Source organism: Myxine glutinosa, chromosome 4 (genome assembly GCF_964187855.1).
Source record: "Myxine glutinosa chromosome 4, kmMyxGlut1.1, whole genome shotgun sequence".
Taxonomy (NCBI): domain Eukaryota; kingdom Metazoa; phylum Chordata; class Myxini; order Myxiniformes; family Myxinidae; genus Myxine; species Myxine glutinosa.
The window spans coordinates 31,563,378-31,576,152 of NC_136264.1; positions in this window are offsets into that span (position 1 = coordinate 31,563,378).

The window sequence follows — 12,775 nt, forward strand, 5'->3', positions numbered from 1 at the left end:
CCCATTGCTCGTGCACCGTGCCCACCGCGTAGTCCGACGCGTCGGTGGTGAGGGCGATCGGTGCATCGAGCGCCGGGTGCGTGAGCATGGTGGCGTTAGCCAAGGCGAACTTCGTGCCCGCGAACGCCGCGTCCATCTGCTCGGTCCAAACAACGTCACCTTTGCCCGGCTTCCCCCGGAGGGCCTCGTGCAGGGGGCGCAGGAGCTGCGAGACGCGGGGCAGGAAACGGTGGTAAAAGTTCACCATGCCCAGGAACTCCTGGAGCCCCCTGATCGTGCGGGGGCGCGGAAACCCCTTGACCGCCTCCACCTTTGCCGGTAAGGGGGTGGCCCCGTGCCTGGTGACGCGGTGCCCCAAAAAGTCGATTTCGGCGACGCTGAACCGGCACTTGGCGGGGTTTACGATCAGGCCATGCTGGCCCAGGCATTCTAAGAGCGTGCGGAGGTGGCGGAGGTGCTCTTCGCGGGACGCGCTTGCGACGAGGATGTCGTCCAGGTAGACGTAAACGCAATCCAAGTCGCGCAAGACGCTGTCCATCAACCGATGGAACGCCTGAGCCGCATTCTTCAACCCGAAGTGCATCCGAAGAAACTCGAAGAGGCCGAATGGTGTAATGACGGCCGTCTTCGGTATGACCTCCGGCCTGACGGGGACCTGGTGGTATCCGCGGATGAGGTCCACCTTAGAAAAGGACATTTTCGCCAACCGGGCGGAAAAGTCTTGAATGTGAGGGACCGGGTAGCGATCGGGGGTGGTGGCATCGTTGAGGCGGCGGTAGTCTCCGCACGGCCGCCATCCCCCGCCGGGCTTCGGCACGATGTGCAGTGGCGACGCCCAAGCGCTCTTGGAGCGCCGTATGATGCCCAGCCACTCCAGCGTAGCGAACTCCGCCTTCGCCACCGCGAGCTTTGTCAGCTCGAGGCGGCGTGCCCGGGCGTAGACCGGTGGCCCGACGGTGGGGATGTGATGTTCCACCCCGTGCTTGACGGCCATCGCCGAGAAGGTGGGCCGCGTGAGGGCAGGGAAGCTGGCGAGGAGGCGGGTGAACTCGTCCGCTGCCGGAAGCGTACAGACCAACCTCGCCGGGACCGAACCGCTCAGCAAGCCGCTTGGCGAGCCGCTCAGGGAGCTGCCCAACGAACTGCTCAGCGCGCAAGCAAGCGAGCTGAACGTTTCGGCCTGGACGAGGCGTCTGTGCTCCACGTCCACCAACAACCCATTTGCACATAGGAAGTCTGCACCGAGCAATGCCATGGGCACGCTGGCGGTTATGAACGTCCATTGAAAGCGTTTCCCTCCGAACCGCAGGGAGAGGCAGCGCTTCCCGAATGTGCGTATGGGTGTACTGTTGGCTGCAAGCAACGCGGGGCCCCGGCCCATGGTTCGCTTGTCGGACGTGGAGGCGGGGATAACGCTCACCTGTGCGCCTGTGTCGCAGAGGAAGCGACGCCCGGACAAGGTGTCCGTGACAAGAAGTAGGCTGCCGGAAAGGCCGACGCTCAAAGCCGCTACCGAGCGCCGGCCCGGGCGTTTCCCGACTTGCCAAACGAGCACGGCGGGCAACAATTCCTAGCCTTGTGGCCAAACCTGGCGTGGAAACGGCACCAGGTTTGCGGCGGAGGCGAAGGCCGCGGTTTTCGCGGTGGTGGTGGGCGGGGCATGGCGGTGGCCACGAGGTGTGCATCGGGATCCACGAGGTGTGCAGGAGCATCAGCCTCGGGATCCGCGACGGCCGCACCGACTCTCGCCCGCGTGTCACAAGCCGCGAAAAACTTGTCGGCCTCGATGGCCAGAGCGCGGGGTTCCTTTATTTTGGAACCGGCCAACGCGATGCGTACCTGTGCCGGTAGCTGGCGTAGAAAGAGCGCCCGGAATAAAAAATCCGGGGCTTTGTCACCCAGCAGCGACAACATGTAGTCCATCCGGACCGATGGTCATGTGTCGCCGAGTTCGGGAAGGTCCAGGAGGCGGTCGGCCCGTTCGCACTCCGTGAGGCCGAACGTGGCGATGAGGAGACGCTTGAGCGCCTCGTACCTGTGGCCGGCCGGTGGGTTCCGCAGGACGGACACGACTCGGGCGGCTGTGCCGGGCCCGAGGGCGGCGATGACGTGGTAATAACGCGTCTCATCCGCCGTTACGCCTCGAAGTTGGAACTGTGCCTCGGCCTGCACGAATCATACCTCGGCCTGAGCTTCCCAAAACGCAGGGAGCTTCACCGCACCGCGTTGTTTGACATTGGCGCGTTCTGTTGGTCAGCGGCGGCTGAACCAGCGCCGAGGTCACCAGTGAAGTGCGGTGCTATGCGCACGACTTGTTTGCCAAGAAGATAAGCAACAACGCTGGTAACCAAAAAGAGTCTTTATTCCAAAGCTCAACTATAGCACTGAGGTGCTCAGGGCTGCGCACCCCGTGTATATCCCGAGGCCACGCCTACCCCTCGGGCGTGGCCGACACCCTCTTGGTGCGCGGAATGATGTCACCGCGCCAGCAAGCCATCGTGTCCGCCACAACGTAATAGATCGATTTACCCCAGGTATATATTCAGCAACCATTGAGATCGAAGGGCGATCCACCGCATGTGAAATTGTGCCATTATGCTCTTCGTGCCCAATGAATTCGATCCCATTGGACAAATAGCACTAAAAGCTGGCTTGGCTTTAATGAGACAAGCAAGCTCTCGTCGATAGCCGGTTCACCTTTACCGACATTATAGTCACAGTGATAAGTTTTGCTTGGTTGACTCAAATATAAGGAAGGCCCTAGGGCGACTCCTAAACTGTCTCCAGACCATGGAGCAATTACAGACTCGTTTCAGTAAAGAAACGATTCCATGTGCAGCCTTGCAGAAGAGGGTGAACATGATTACTATTTGTAATTTATCATGAATAAACTTACTGAGTGTACCAAAAAAGCAGGATATTGGATAGTTCATGTTTTCCGATTCAAGCTGCCTGATTGCCCGGTTTGATTCCCGCCGGAATCAGAGGCCATTGTTACTGGTGTCCAGTGCACACCTGCAGGATGGCAAAACACCTTCAATAACCAAAACCCTGCATTCTCCCTGCATAGTGTATATTCTGCATCATACGAGCAAAACACTATCCCTAATCCTAATAGGGCTGGCAGGATGGCCGAGAGTCCCTTGGACCTCATAATGGGCGTACTTATTCGCAAGCATTGGATAATGGCAAACCGCCCAGCAGACCAATAAAATGCTTTGCGGAGCCAACACTTTGTACCACGGAGCATGGTACATCAGTCAGTCAATCCTAACAGGTGTAATCTTAACCTTAATGGAGCTCTAATCCTAACACTAGCAAGCCATATAGTAACCATATAGCCATATAGTAACTGTAACCCCAATCCGAACTAACACAAATAGCCCTTACCCCAACTCTATAAATTTCCTGAAGGCCTAACCTCACCCCATCTCTAATCCAAACTTTAACAACTGTAATCCAAACCTAATTCTAATCCGAATTCGAATTGCTCTAACCCTAACCCTGTTTAGTCGCAGGTCTACAAGAGCTCCACATGGTTGTTGTTGTTTAGCCCCAGACAGTTCTCTTGAACAAGCCTGTGGCAGAGACAGCCGATTGATCTCCCAGGAGCGAACCAGAGCTCCCACACATCTAGGATGGTGTAACCCCTCCTTCACGAAGTCGGGGCCATGACAGAGATAAAGAGAGAGAGAAAAGAGGGAAAGACCGGTCCACTCTGACCATGACTGCGCTGAAGATTTGACCCCCGACTTGCATTGGAGGGTAGGGGAGTGGGGTACAACCACCCCGAGGACGTGGCTCCCTATAGTTTCTGGTGTGGTTCTTGATAGGCGTCGATTTTTGAAATGTGCACCCATTGGTTGGCCAGCTGCCAGACCACACCCACATCTGTCGATTGACTCCACCCACCATGGCACCCAGACGAAATAATATGGCCGCCATCTTGGTTTTCTGGTAGACCCAAGCCTTTTGGTCTGTAGGCCTCTGCAGATTATACTATCTATCTATAATTCCATTAATCTCTGTGTGTATGTGTGTATGTGTGTATGTGTGTTTGTATGTTTGTCTGTGACCGCTGTTTCTCGACAACTACCGGTCCGATATACTTGAAACTTGCCAGGTATATTGCTGGGGACCCGAGGATGTGCCTTTTCAAGGTTTGAAATTAATCGGACAAGTAGTTACCGAGCTATGGCGATTTCTTTACCAAACACCGCAAGCCGTTCGCTTTGGACCAAACCATTTCATGTAAATAGAGGGGGGGTTCTGTGGTCGTTGCGAATGGACCAAACCATTCATGTAAATAGAGGGGGGGGTTCTGTGGTCGTTACTGCCACGTGGTTTCAAAGTTTTTTTTTGTTGTTGTTGTTTGCACCCATGTTTTTTTGCACCCACGTACGGGCACGCCCTAGGATGTTTACACACACACACCCCTACACAAATTTTTTTTTTTTTTTTTTTTTGGCAAGGAACGGGCACCCACGTACGGGCACGTCCTAGTCTATTCAATGTCGAATACAAAATATTAGTAAGGTTCACTCAAGACTCAGCACGCATGGTACGCAGCTCCCTAAAAAAATAGCGTTACGTAATTTTTGAACGGCCCTATATTGGGGTTAAACAATCCATAACCATGTGACGTATCAGCTCGGTCTGATACAACCATAGGGAGGGTGACATGGATAAGAGATGTTGCGTTATTCTTTTAATAACGCATTAAGTGTGTGTTTCCGTTTCCCAATTGTGGTGTTCATGTTTTAAGAGTGCTTTAAATGCGTGTTTCCTAATCGGCCCGTTACCGGATTTTGTCGCAGGTTTTGACCACCACAGTGCGGTCATTCTTGTTTTTCTACAAGTGTGAAGCTAATGCAAAAGCAAGCTTCAATTTGACAATGGTGGAGTGGGCCAACAATTGGGCACAACCAGCAAGGGAATGAATGCACAAGAAAAGGAGAGAGAAGAGGAAGAAACATTGAAAGCAGCAAGTCATACAGTTGGGTTAGGAGGGGTTAATAAAGATCATGGGTTAGAATGGGGGGGGGGGGGGTGACAATGGGCGACGGTGCATGGTGCACTCTTCCTGGGAGGGAATAGTGGTGGAAAAACAGCCTCTTGAAGGCCATCCCATAGACAACAACAAAGGAATCGAGTTGTGTAGTCAGCCTGCAGAATGGAGTTACTGGAAGAACGCGGGCATCATGGAGGTGCTGCTTCGGGTTGAAAGATCAGAGGAAGAAAGACAATTTTCAAAAATACTTTTCAAAAAAGAGATGAAAAGAAAAATCGGAAGGTTCCTTCAAATAACATGACCAAGGTTAAGGCAGAAAAGAGTTTCTGGGAGAGCAAGTAAAGCATTCGATACCATGAACTTGCGGTTAGATTGGTGGTGCGAGAAGAAATGGTTTTGATTCATAGACTTGTGGGACAAGTTCAACGGAAAGGCAAAGAACTTTCCAATTGATGGTTGGTTCTTAAATAGAAATGTTGCTGGTAGATTAACAGCAGGGATTGAAACACCATTTGATTTTGTCCCGCTGTAGAAGTTAGTGGGGTAGAGAGTGCTGTCGGGGACTGGTAATGATGTGAATTCGTGAAATATTCTTGCACTGCCCCCAAACCATCCATCCTCATAAGTTCAGAGCATTTTCGTGAACCTCCATTTTAGATGTTGATTCGTGGTGGTGCTCTGGATTGATGGTTCGCTTTGGTTGAGGTTTTCTCCCATATGAATTCCACTGTGGGTGGTGAAGCCATCATTATGCTAATAGCATGCAGGACTGAAAAACATTCATCTTTGCCTCTGCCACCGAATGTTTGGTTTGTACCCTCTGGTGCATCTGTTCGTGAACAGGATATCTCAAGAAGTTGCGGACGGATTCGGATGAAATTGGGTGGATTGGTTGGGTGTGGGACAAGGACGAGATGATTAAGACTTTGGTGAAGATTCAGATCTGGATCCGAGAATTTTTTAAGTGATTCTTCACCATTGAGAGAGAGGGCCAGAAACTATATTTCAAAAGGTTGTGGATGGATTTGGACGAAATTTGGTGGAGAGGTTGGGTATATGACAAGGACTAAATAATCAGATTTTGGTGAAGAACCGAATATGGATCCCGATACGAGAACATCATTACACCACCGAGTCTGGTCAGGTTTCCCACAGACTTGTCTATACTGTCGCGTTCCTAAGGATTAAAATCCTCCAAGGAAACGGATTGCCGATCGAGATTTAACTCCTGGGTGTTCAATCAAAATATAGCGGAGAATACGTGTGGGGGGGGGGGGGGGCTGAGCCGAAGAGCTTACCTTCACGGGTCCACCGGCAGTCTTCACACCTGTGATGATTAACTCTAACCGAGACGGAATTAAAATGTACAAAAATTAACAGGTTTAATTAAAGAAATGCTGGTAACAGGGAAAGCACGATAAAACGATATTCCTAATTGGAGCGCCCCCACAAGGACCCGAATACAGACACAGGATAAAATAACTGGAAAATAAATGTGTGATTTGTGGCACTTTTCTCCAATCGGCTGGTGTATCTCGTCAGGAATCGTCAAAAATCACCTGGGGCCTTGGCGGGAAAATGTGTTCGTTGGAGCGAACTAGGCCTCACACACCCGCATTTGCCCAGCCGTGCTCGTCTTCGTCGTCTGGGTGCAGGAAACCGCAGTTCGCGGTCCGCAGCTCTTCCTCCTCATGACCACTAGCAAGATGTCGGAACACGACGGTTTGCGATGAAGCTTCCTTGCGCAAGAGCAATCGCGACCATTCACCACCAGATCCCAAAACGAGTAGAACCGAAAGGACGTCGATGCTGAGAGAGATAAAATGTCGATGCCAAGAGAGAGCTTTTCAGCAACCGTTCACCAACAAAGTCTGGACCCAAGAGAAGATAATGAAATGCGCGGATGCGTCCGCCTTCCCCAAACACCAGGCCCGAGCAAGGACTGCACGCTATAAAATCTATCACCAAGAGCAGGAACCAAGAGGACGTCGACGCTTCAAGAGCCAACATGCGACCATTCGCTATGGGATCCAGAATCAGAAGAACCAAGAGGACGTCGATGCTGAGAAAGAGCATTTCTGTGACCCGTTCCTCAACGTCAGGACCCAAGAGAGAAAATGTCCGCCGTCCTAACCATTCTGTACTTGAGGCTGTGACGTCATCCCACGGCGACGTCTCCGTTCCTATCAGCGAGCCTCATCTTACCAGTCTGTGCCAATCAAATCCCTGCCCATTCACGCTCTTCGAGGCATGGCCTCACGAACCCTTTGTGCTCACCAAATCGATGTTGTTCACGGTAGTGCTTGATGCCTGGTTTCCAGTTGGTTTTTAATTAGTCATTAATTATGGTGTCGATTGCTGGGCTTGACTATGGTGTGTTGGGCGGTGTCATCGGGAACACAGGAAAAGTTACAGAGGCAATTACATACAGGGGATTAATTTACCCATAATCCCTTGCCAATTAACAAACCGCACCCCTCTCATGGGGACGAAGATACAAGCTCTTCCACGACATACGGTCTACACAAATTTCCTACTTATTATACATCGAGGTTTCTTCTTCTTCCTCACTGCAGTCGGAGCACTAATCTATACACTCTACCTGGCTCTAAGTTAATCATAATCTACCTCTCCTCTGGCAAGGGTTAAAATTAATGAAAGGATTTTGAAAGTGCCAAAAAGGTGATTTGGGTTCTACAGTGTTCATGCATACAATTCGAATGAAATAAAGGTTTTGAAATTATTATTATTATTTTTTTTTTGTATACTGAATCGAGGCTCGTGAAAGAGCTAACATTAACTTCACAAACAAATCGACCAGACAAACAAAATACACAAAAAGAGGGAGCGGAAGACAAGATGGGGAGAAATGGGGAAGCACACACACACACAACATCCGAGAGCAGGGAGATGTGTGGAAGGGAGAGGGCCCGGGGGGAGGAGGCGTGGGAAGGGGGGGGGGGGGGGGGAGGGAGAAGTATAAAGCACAAGGATACCAAGGACTTCCAGGACAAAAGTTGGTATTTCAAAAAGTGGAATTGGGGTGAAATTAGCGGGGGTAGAAAAGATCAAGGTTTTGGATGGGGGAAGATAAGAGATGGTGGTGAACAGCTGTTTTAAAGACTTGGAGGGTGGAGTGGGATTGAAGAGAGTGAGGGAGTTTGTTCCAGAGGCGGGAGAAAAGAGGTATGAAGGAGTGAAGGTGAGGAGAGTCTTGATTTTGGCAGTTTAACCAAAAGAGGGTTGCAGGCAGATGTTGTGCGACCTGTAGGAATATTTGCGGGACAGAGCCCAGAGAGAGCTGGGGGGGCAAGGCCAGAGAGGAGTTGGTAGAAGACGGAAAGACCACCAACCTGCCTGCGGTGAGTGAGTGAGAGGCCCTTGGAGTTAGCTTCATCGCGGGAGATTCCAATGATTCTGAATGCTTTGGTTTCAACAGCGTGAAGGCGAGCTAGGTGTGAGGCAGGAGCACCAGCCCAGAAGGGAGAGCAGTATTCCATTGAGCTGCGGATGAAAGCCTTGTATGTGGCGAGGAGCTCAGGTGTGCCAAGGAAGGACTTCGCACGACGGAGGATGCCCAATCGGCGACTGGCTTTGGAGGCCAGATTTGAAATGTGGTTTTTCCAGGAAAGATCATGGCAGATAGTGAGACCCAAAAGCTTGAGTGACAGAACTTCTTGGAGAGGATTATTCAGAAAGTGGATGGGAGGGTTGTCCAGTCGGTCTTTTCGGAGAGACATCGTAAGAGTGTGAGATTTGTCAGGATTGAAAGACATGTTCCACTTGTTTGCCCAGTCTGTGATTTTGTCAAGGTCTGCAGAGAGTGAGGAGGCTGCAGACTGCTGATCTGAGGGATGACGAATGGAGCGACAGAGAGTAGAGTCGTCAGCAAAGAGATAGAGAGGATTTTCAAGAGAGTCAGAGAGATCATTGATGAAGATCAGAAAAAGCACAGGGCCCAGAACACTGCCTTGGGGAACTCCAGCCTGAACAGGAAGAGGAGATGAGAGAAACCCATTCAGGGCCACACATTGACTACGACTAGAGAGGAAGTCCGCCAGCCATGCGTGGAGATTTCCATGGATACCAAAAGAGGAGAGTTTGGTGAGCAGAGCGGGGTGCCAGACCGTATCGAAGGCACGTGATATGTCAAGGGAGACTGCTCTAATTCAGGTCGTATATTAAAAAAAAAATTCAGAAGCTTACCGCCATTGATGCATCTTTTACACCACCTAATTTAACGCGTTACATTAGTTCATTGTAGCCGTTTGTTTGTGTCCTTTATGACGTCCTTAAAAAAGTGAGTTTCCTGTTTGGAATGACTTTCAATGTTGTTTGACGGCAAGACAGGCAGAGCAAAAAAAAATGATCTCACTCCTCTCTGCGCATGTGCGACCGGGTCAAATTCAGAGCCAAAGTACTGCTAAACTGCCGGTTCGTTTTCCGATTCATGTTCAAAACACAACATTCAATTGCAATCAACTTCTGAAAATAAAATTCAAATTAAAGATAACTGCTACATGGCAGAGATCTGGCAAACCTGATTCTGGCCACCAAATGGTCTCGTTTCATTTGCCTTTCAGCTAATCATTTGTGAACGACCCAGCAATTGCTTCAATCAATAATTCACGAATTAATTATTTCAAAGAAGGCCAACATTTGAAACACCCAGACCGACAGCCACAGCTTGGTTCAGGAAACGTAAATTGGTCTATCTGCCAGCTCACTACATGAGCCAAAAGCACCAAGGAATCCATTTGCAAAGAAACGAATGATTTGAAATCATGTCCCATTGGCATGATTATGCCACGTGAACATTTGGTGAAGAAAGCTCTCTCTCTTGCCAGAGGATCGGGTGCTCACAATAGGTGGTGAACGTTTGCGTGCTCAAAAAACCCAACCTGGACATCAGGTCACCCCTCCGTCGCTTCACATCAATATACATACTTGTACTAAGTTTGGTCAAACTGCCATCGCTGGTTCACAAGTTATCGCAGAAACAGGAATTTTCAGCTAACATGACCTTTTGACCCCAAAAAGCGAATCATTTCGTCTTTCATCATTAGTACACACTTGATAAAATTTTGATTTAAATACCTTCTCAAGTTATCGTGGTAACGAAAAACCATGAGACGACGGACAGACAACCCGAAAACATAATGCCTCCATCAGACAATGATTACTACTACTATGGGCACAATAACCTTACTGGTCAAGTCAAAAGTTGACACCATGTGGTCAAGGCAGGGGCAGGAGCCTGGTGCCCATGAAAGTTGACACTATGTGGTCAAGGCAGGGCAGGCGCCTGGTGCCCATGAATGTTACCGCAAGTGTTTGTAACCCCAATTAGCAACGGCAACGATCAGACCTCTGGGCACCACACCATGATGTCCTCACCCTAATGTCTGTCTCTTTCTCCATTTTCTGTGCGTTTAACTCTCAAATAATCCCAGTTGTCGTTTCACACCATACGCCACTTCACCATGGTGCGTCCAGGTGAGCTAATGAGATCCCTCCCGCATGTTTTGCAGGAATGGCGCTTCCACATGTAGGGAGAGACTTCTCCGCAGGGGAGAGTCCTGGCTATAAAAGGAGGCAGCACTTGCACAGACAGACGCCACAGTGGAGGCCCAGAGAAACGCTTTGCACGCCAGACGAGACACAGCCAGCTGGTGGAGAAGGGTCTGCAAGTAAAAAGAGATCTCAAGTAGGAACCTGCTGCAAAGTGCCGTTGGGGTTTCTGCCCAATGAGTCTCCAACTTGGCACGACATAGTAACCCTAAATTAGCCATATATTAGCCAATCTGTGAAAAAATTTAAAAGAAGCTAGTTTCAACTGATTTTGGTGGGTATGGGTATGGACAACTTCCAAAAAAAAGTAAGGAGGGATAGGGGTTGGGGAAACCTTTTTATTAGAGGTCAAAGGTCATTGACCTCTGCCTAAATCATATAAAATTGTATTTCAGCAACAAAATATGGTATATAGATGATCTTGGTGTCAAAATGCACAGGATTACGAAAGAAGATGACATAAGATAATTATTGACCCTTGGGACCAAATCCTGACCTCTGAAAATGAGGTCAAAGGTCAAAAAGCTGTTTTATCACTAAAATGTCATATTTATAACAGGAAAATTACCATATTATATAAAAATGAGCAAAAAAAACCGAAGAGGTTAATTTCAACTTACGTGGTGGATATGGGGGTTATTATTTATTCCAAGAGCAGAGGGGGAGGGGGAAATTACCTTTCTTGGGATCAAATGTCATTGACCCTAGACTAAAACACTATATATTGCATGAATGAAGTCTTTGTTTTGTCTTTGTTTCAGGAGTGATTACTGAGAAAACCTAGCTAGCCTACATGTACCTTGACTACCCCAGTGCAGTGAGATGTCCCAAAAGTTCCCTGAGGCTTTTGGAACAATACTGTAAAATAACAAAATTACCAGGATGGATATATGTGAAATATTAGTGAGGACTTTTCAGAAGCAGGAAAGCTAGAGGTTGTACAGAAAGGGATATGAGAATCTAATAGAGCAGTGTAGACTTATCAACAACTCTTCATTATTGGAGCGATTGGAACAAAAATGGAGTAGCAACACTCCTATGACAGTCCATCGTAGATGCCGAACCCTTTTCATGCAAAAGGAGCCAGATGTTGAGGAGCAAGAGCATGCGCCAAGACCAAAGCGACAAAAGGTGTCTCAAGCAGTAAATGATGACAAAGTTGATGGTAAGATAAAGTAATTCTTTACTTGATTCATGTAAATTTCATTAAGATTCCAAGCCCATACCTGTTTTATGTTATTTTGTTTGAATTTTGAATGTTTGAAGTTAGTATGGTGATTTACATGGGATGGCAACTAACTTTGTCCATGTTTTCATGTAATGTTTTCAGGCCAGGGTTCTACTCGATTTCCGTACAGTGAAAGATGTTTCATATGCAATGAGGACATCCATTTTGATGAAAGACATCCTGATAGACAGCAGACCATACATCGAGCATCAACTATGACGCTAAAGAAATCACTTCTGAGAATCGCAAGTGAAAGAAAAGATAGTCTTGGAATGGCTGTGAAAGGACGCTTGGAAGGAATGGCAGATCTTGTAGCGGAAGAGGCTGTCTATCATAATAAATGCTACAAGGGGAATCACACAACACGCTACAGCGATGAGCAATTTTCTGGACAATTTTCTGACCAGACAATCGAAGAGACACTCATGCGGAAAGCCAAGTCAAATGGAGGCTTAACAAGAGGAAGAATGCGCAACGAGAGCTCTGTGAAAGTATGGGCTGGTACGTTTTCACATCTCAAGCTTCTGGGGGACCTGATGGAAGAAATGATTGGTGGAAAGCGGAGTAAGAGGACCCACACAGACCTTGGGGCAAAGCGTCTAGAGAAAGACAGCCAGCACGTCAAGTTGATTTCTGCATGGTTTTCAACTCATAACCCCTTCATAGAGGTTAGTATAGATGTTTCATTTACTGATAGTAGCACAGAAATCATTCCACATTTCAGTTACTATTTGTGGAACATTTACTTATCATCTTAGCTATGTAAAATAATATTTCATTTTTCATTTCAGGTAAAAGACCCCAACACCATTACTTCGCTGTCTAGTGGAGTAATAACTACCAACAAGTCAATTGTCAACTGTGATGATGCAGTGAGGATAGGTCATGAAATGCAAAAGGATCTTGATAATGAGTCACCGGTTAAGAGCATGAAGACAGCAAAGAAATGCAAAAATCTGGCTGAA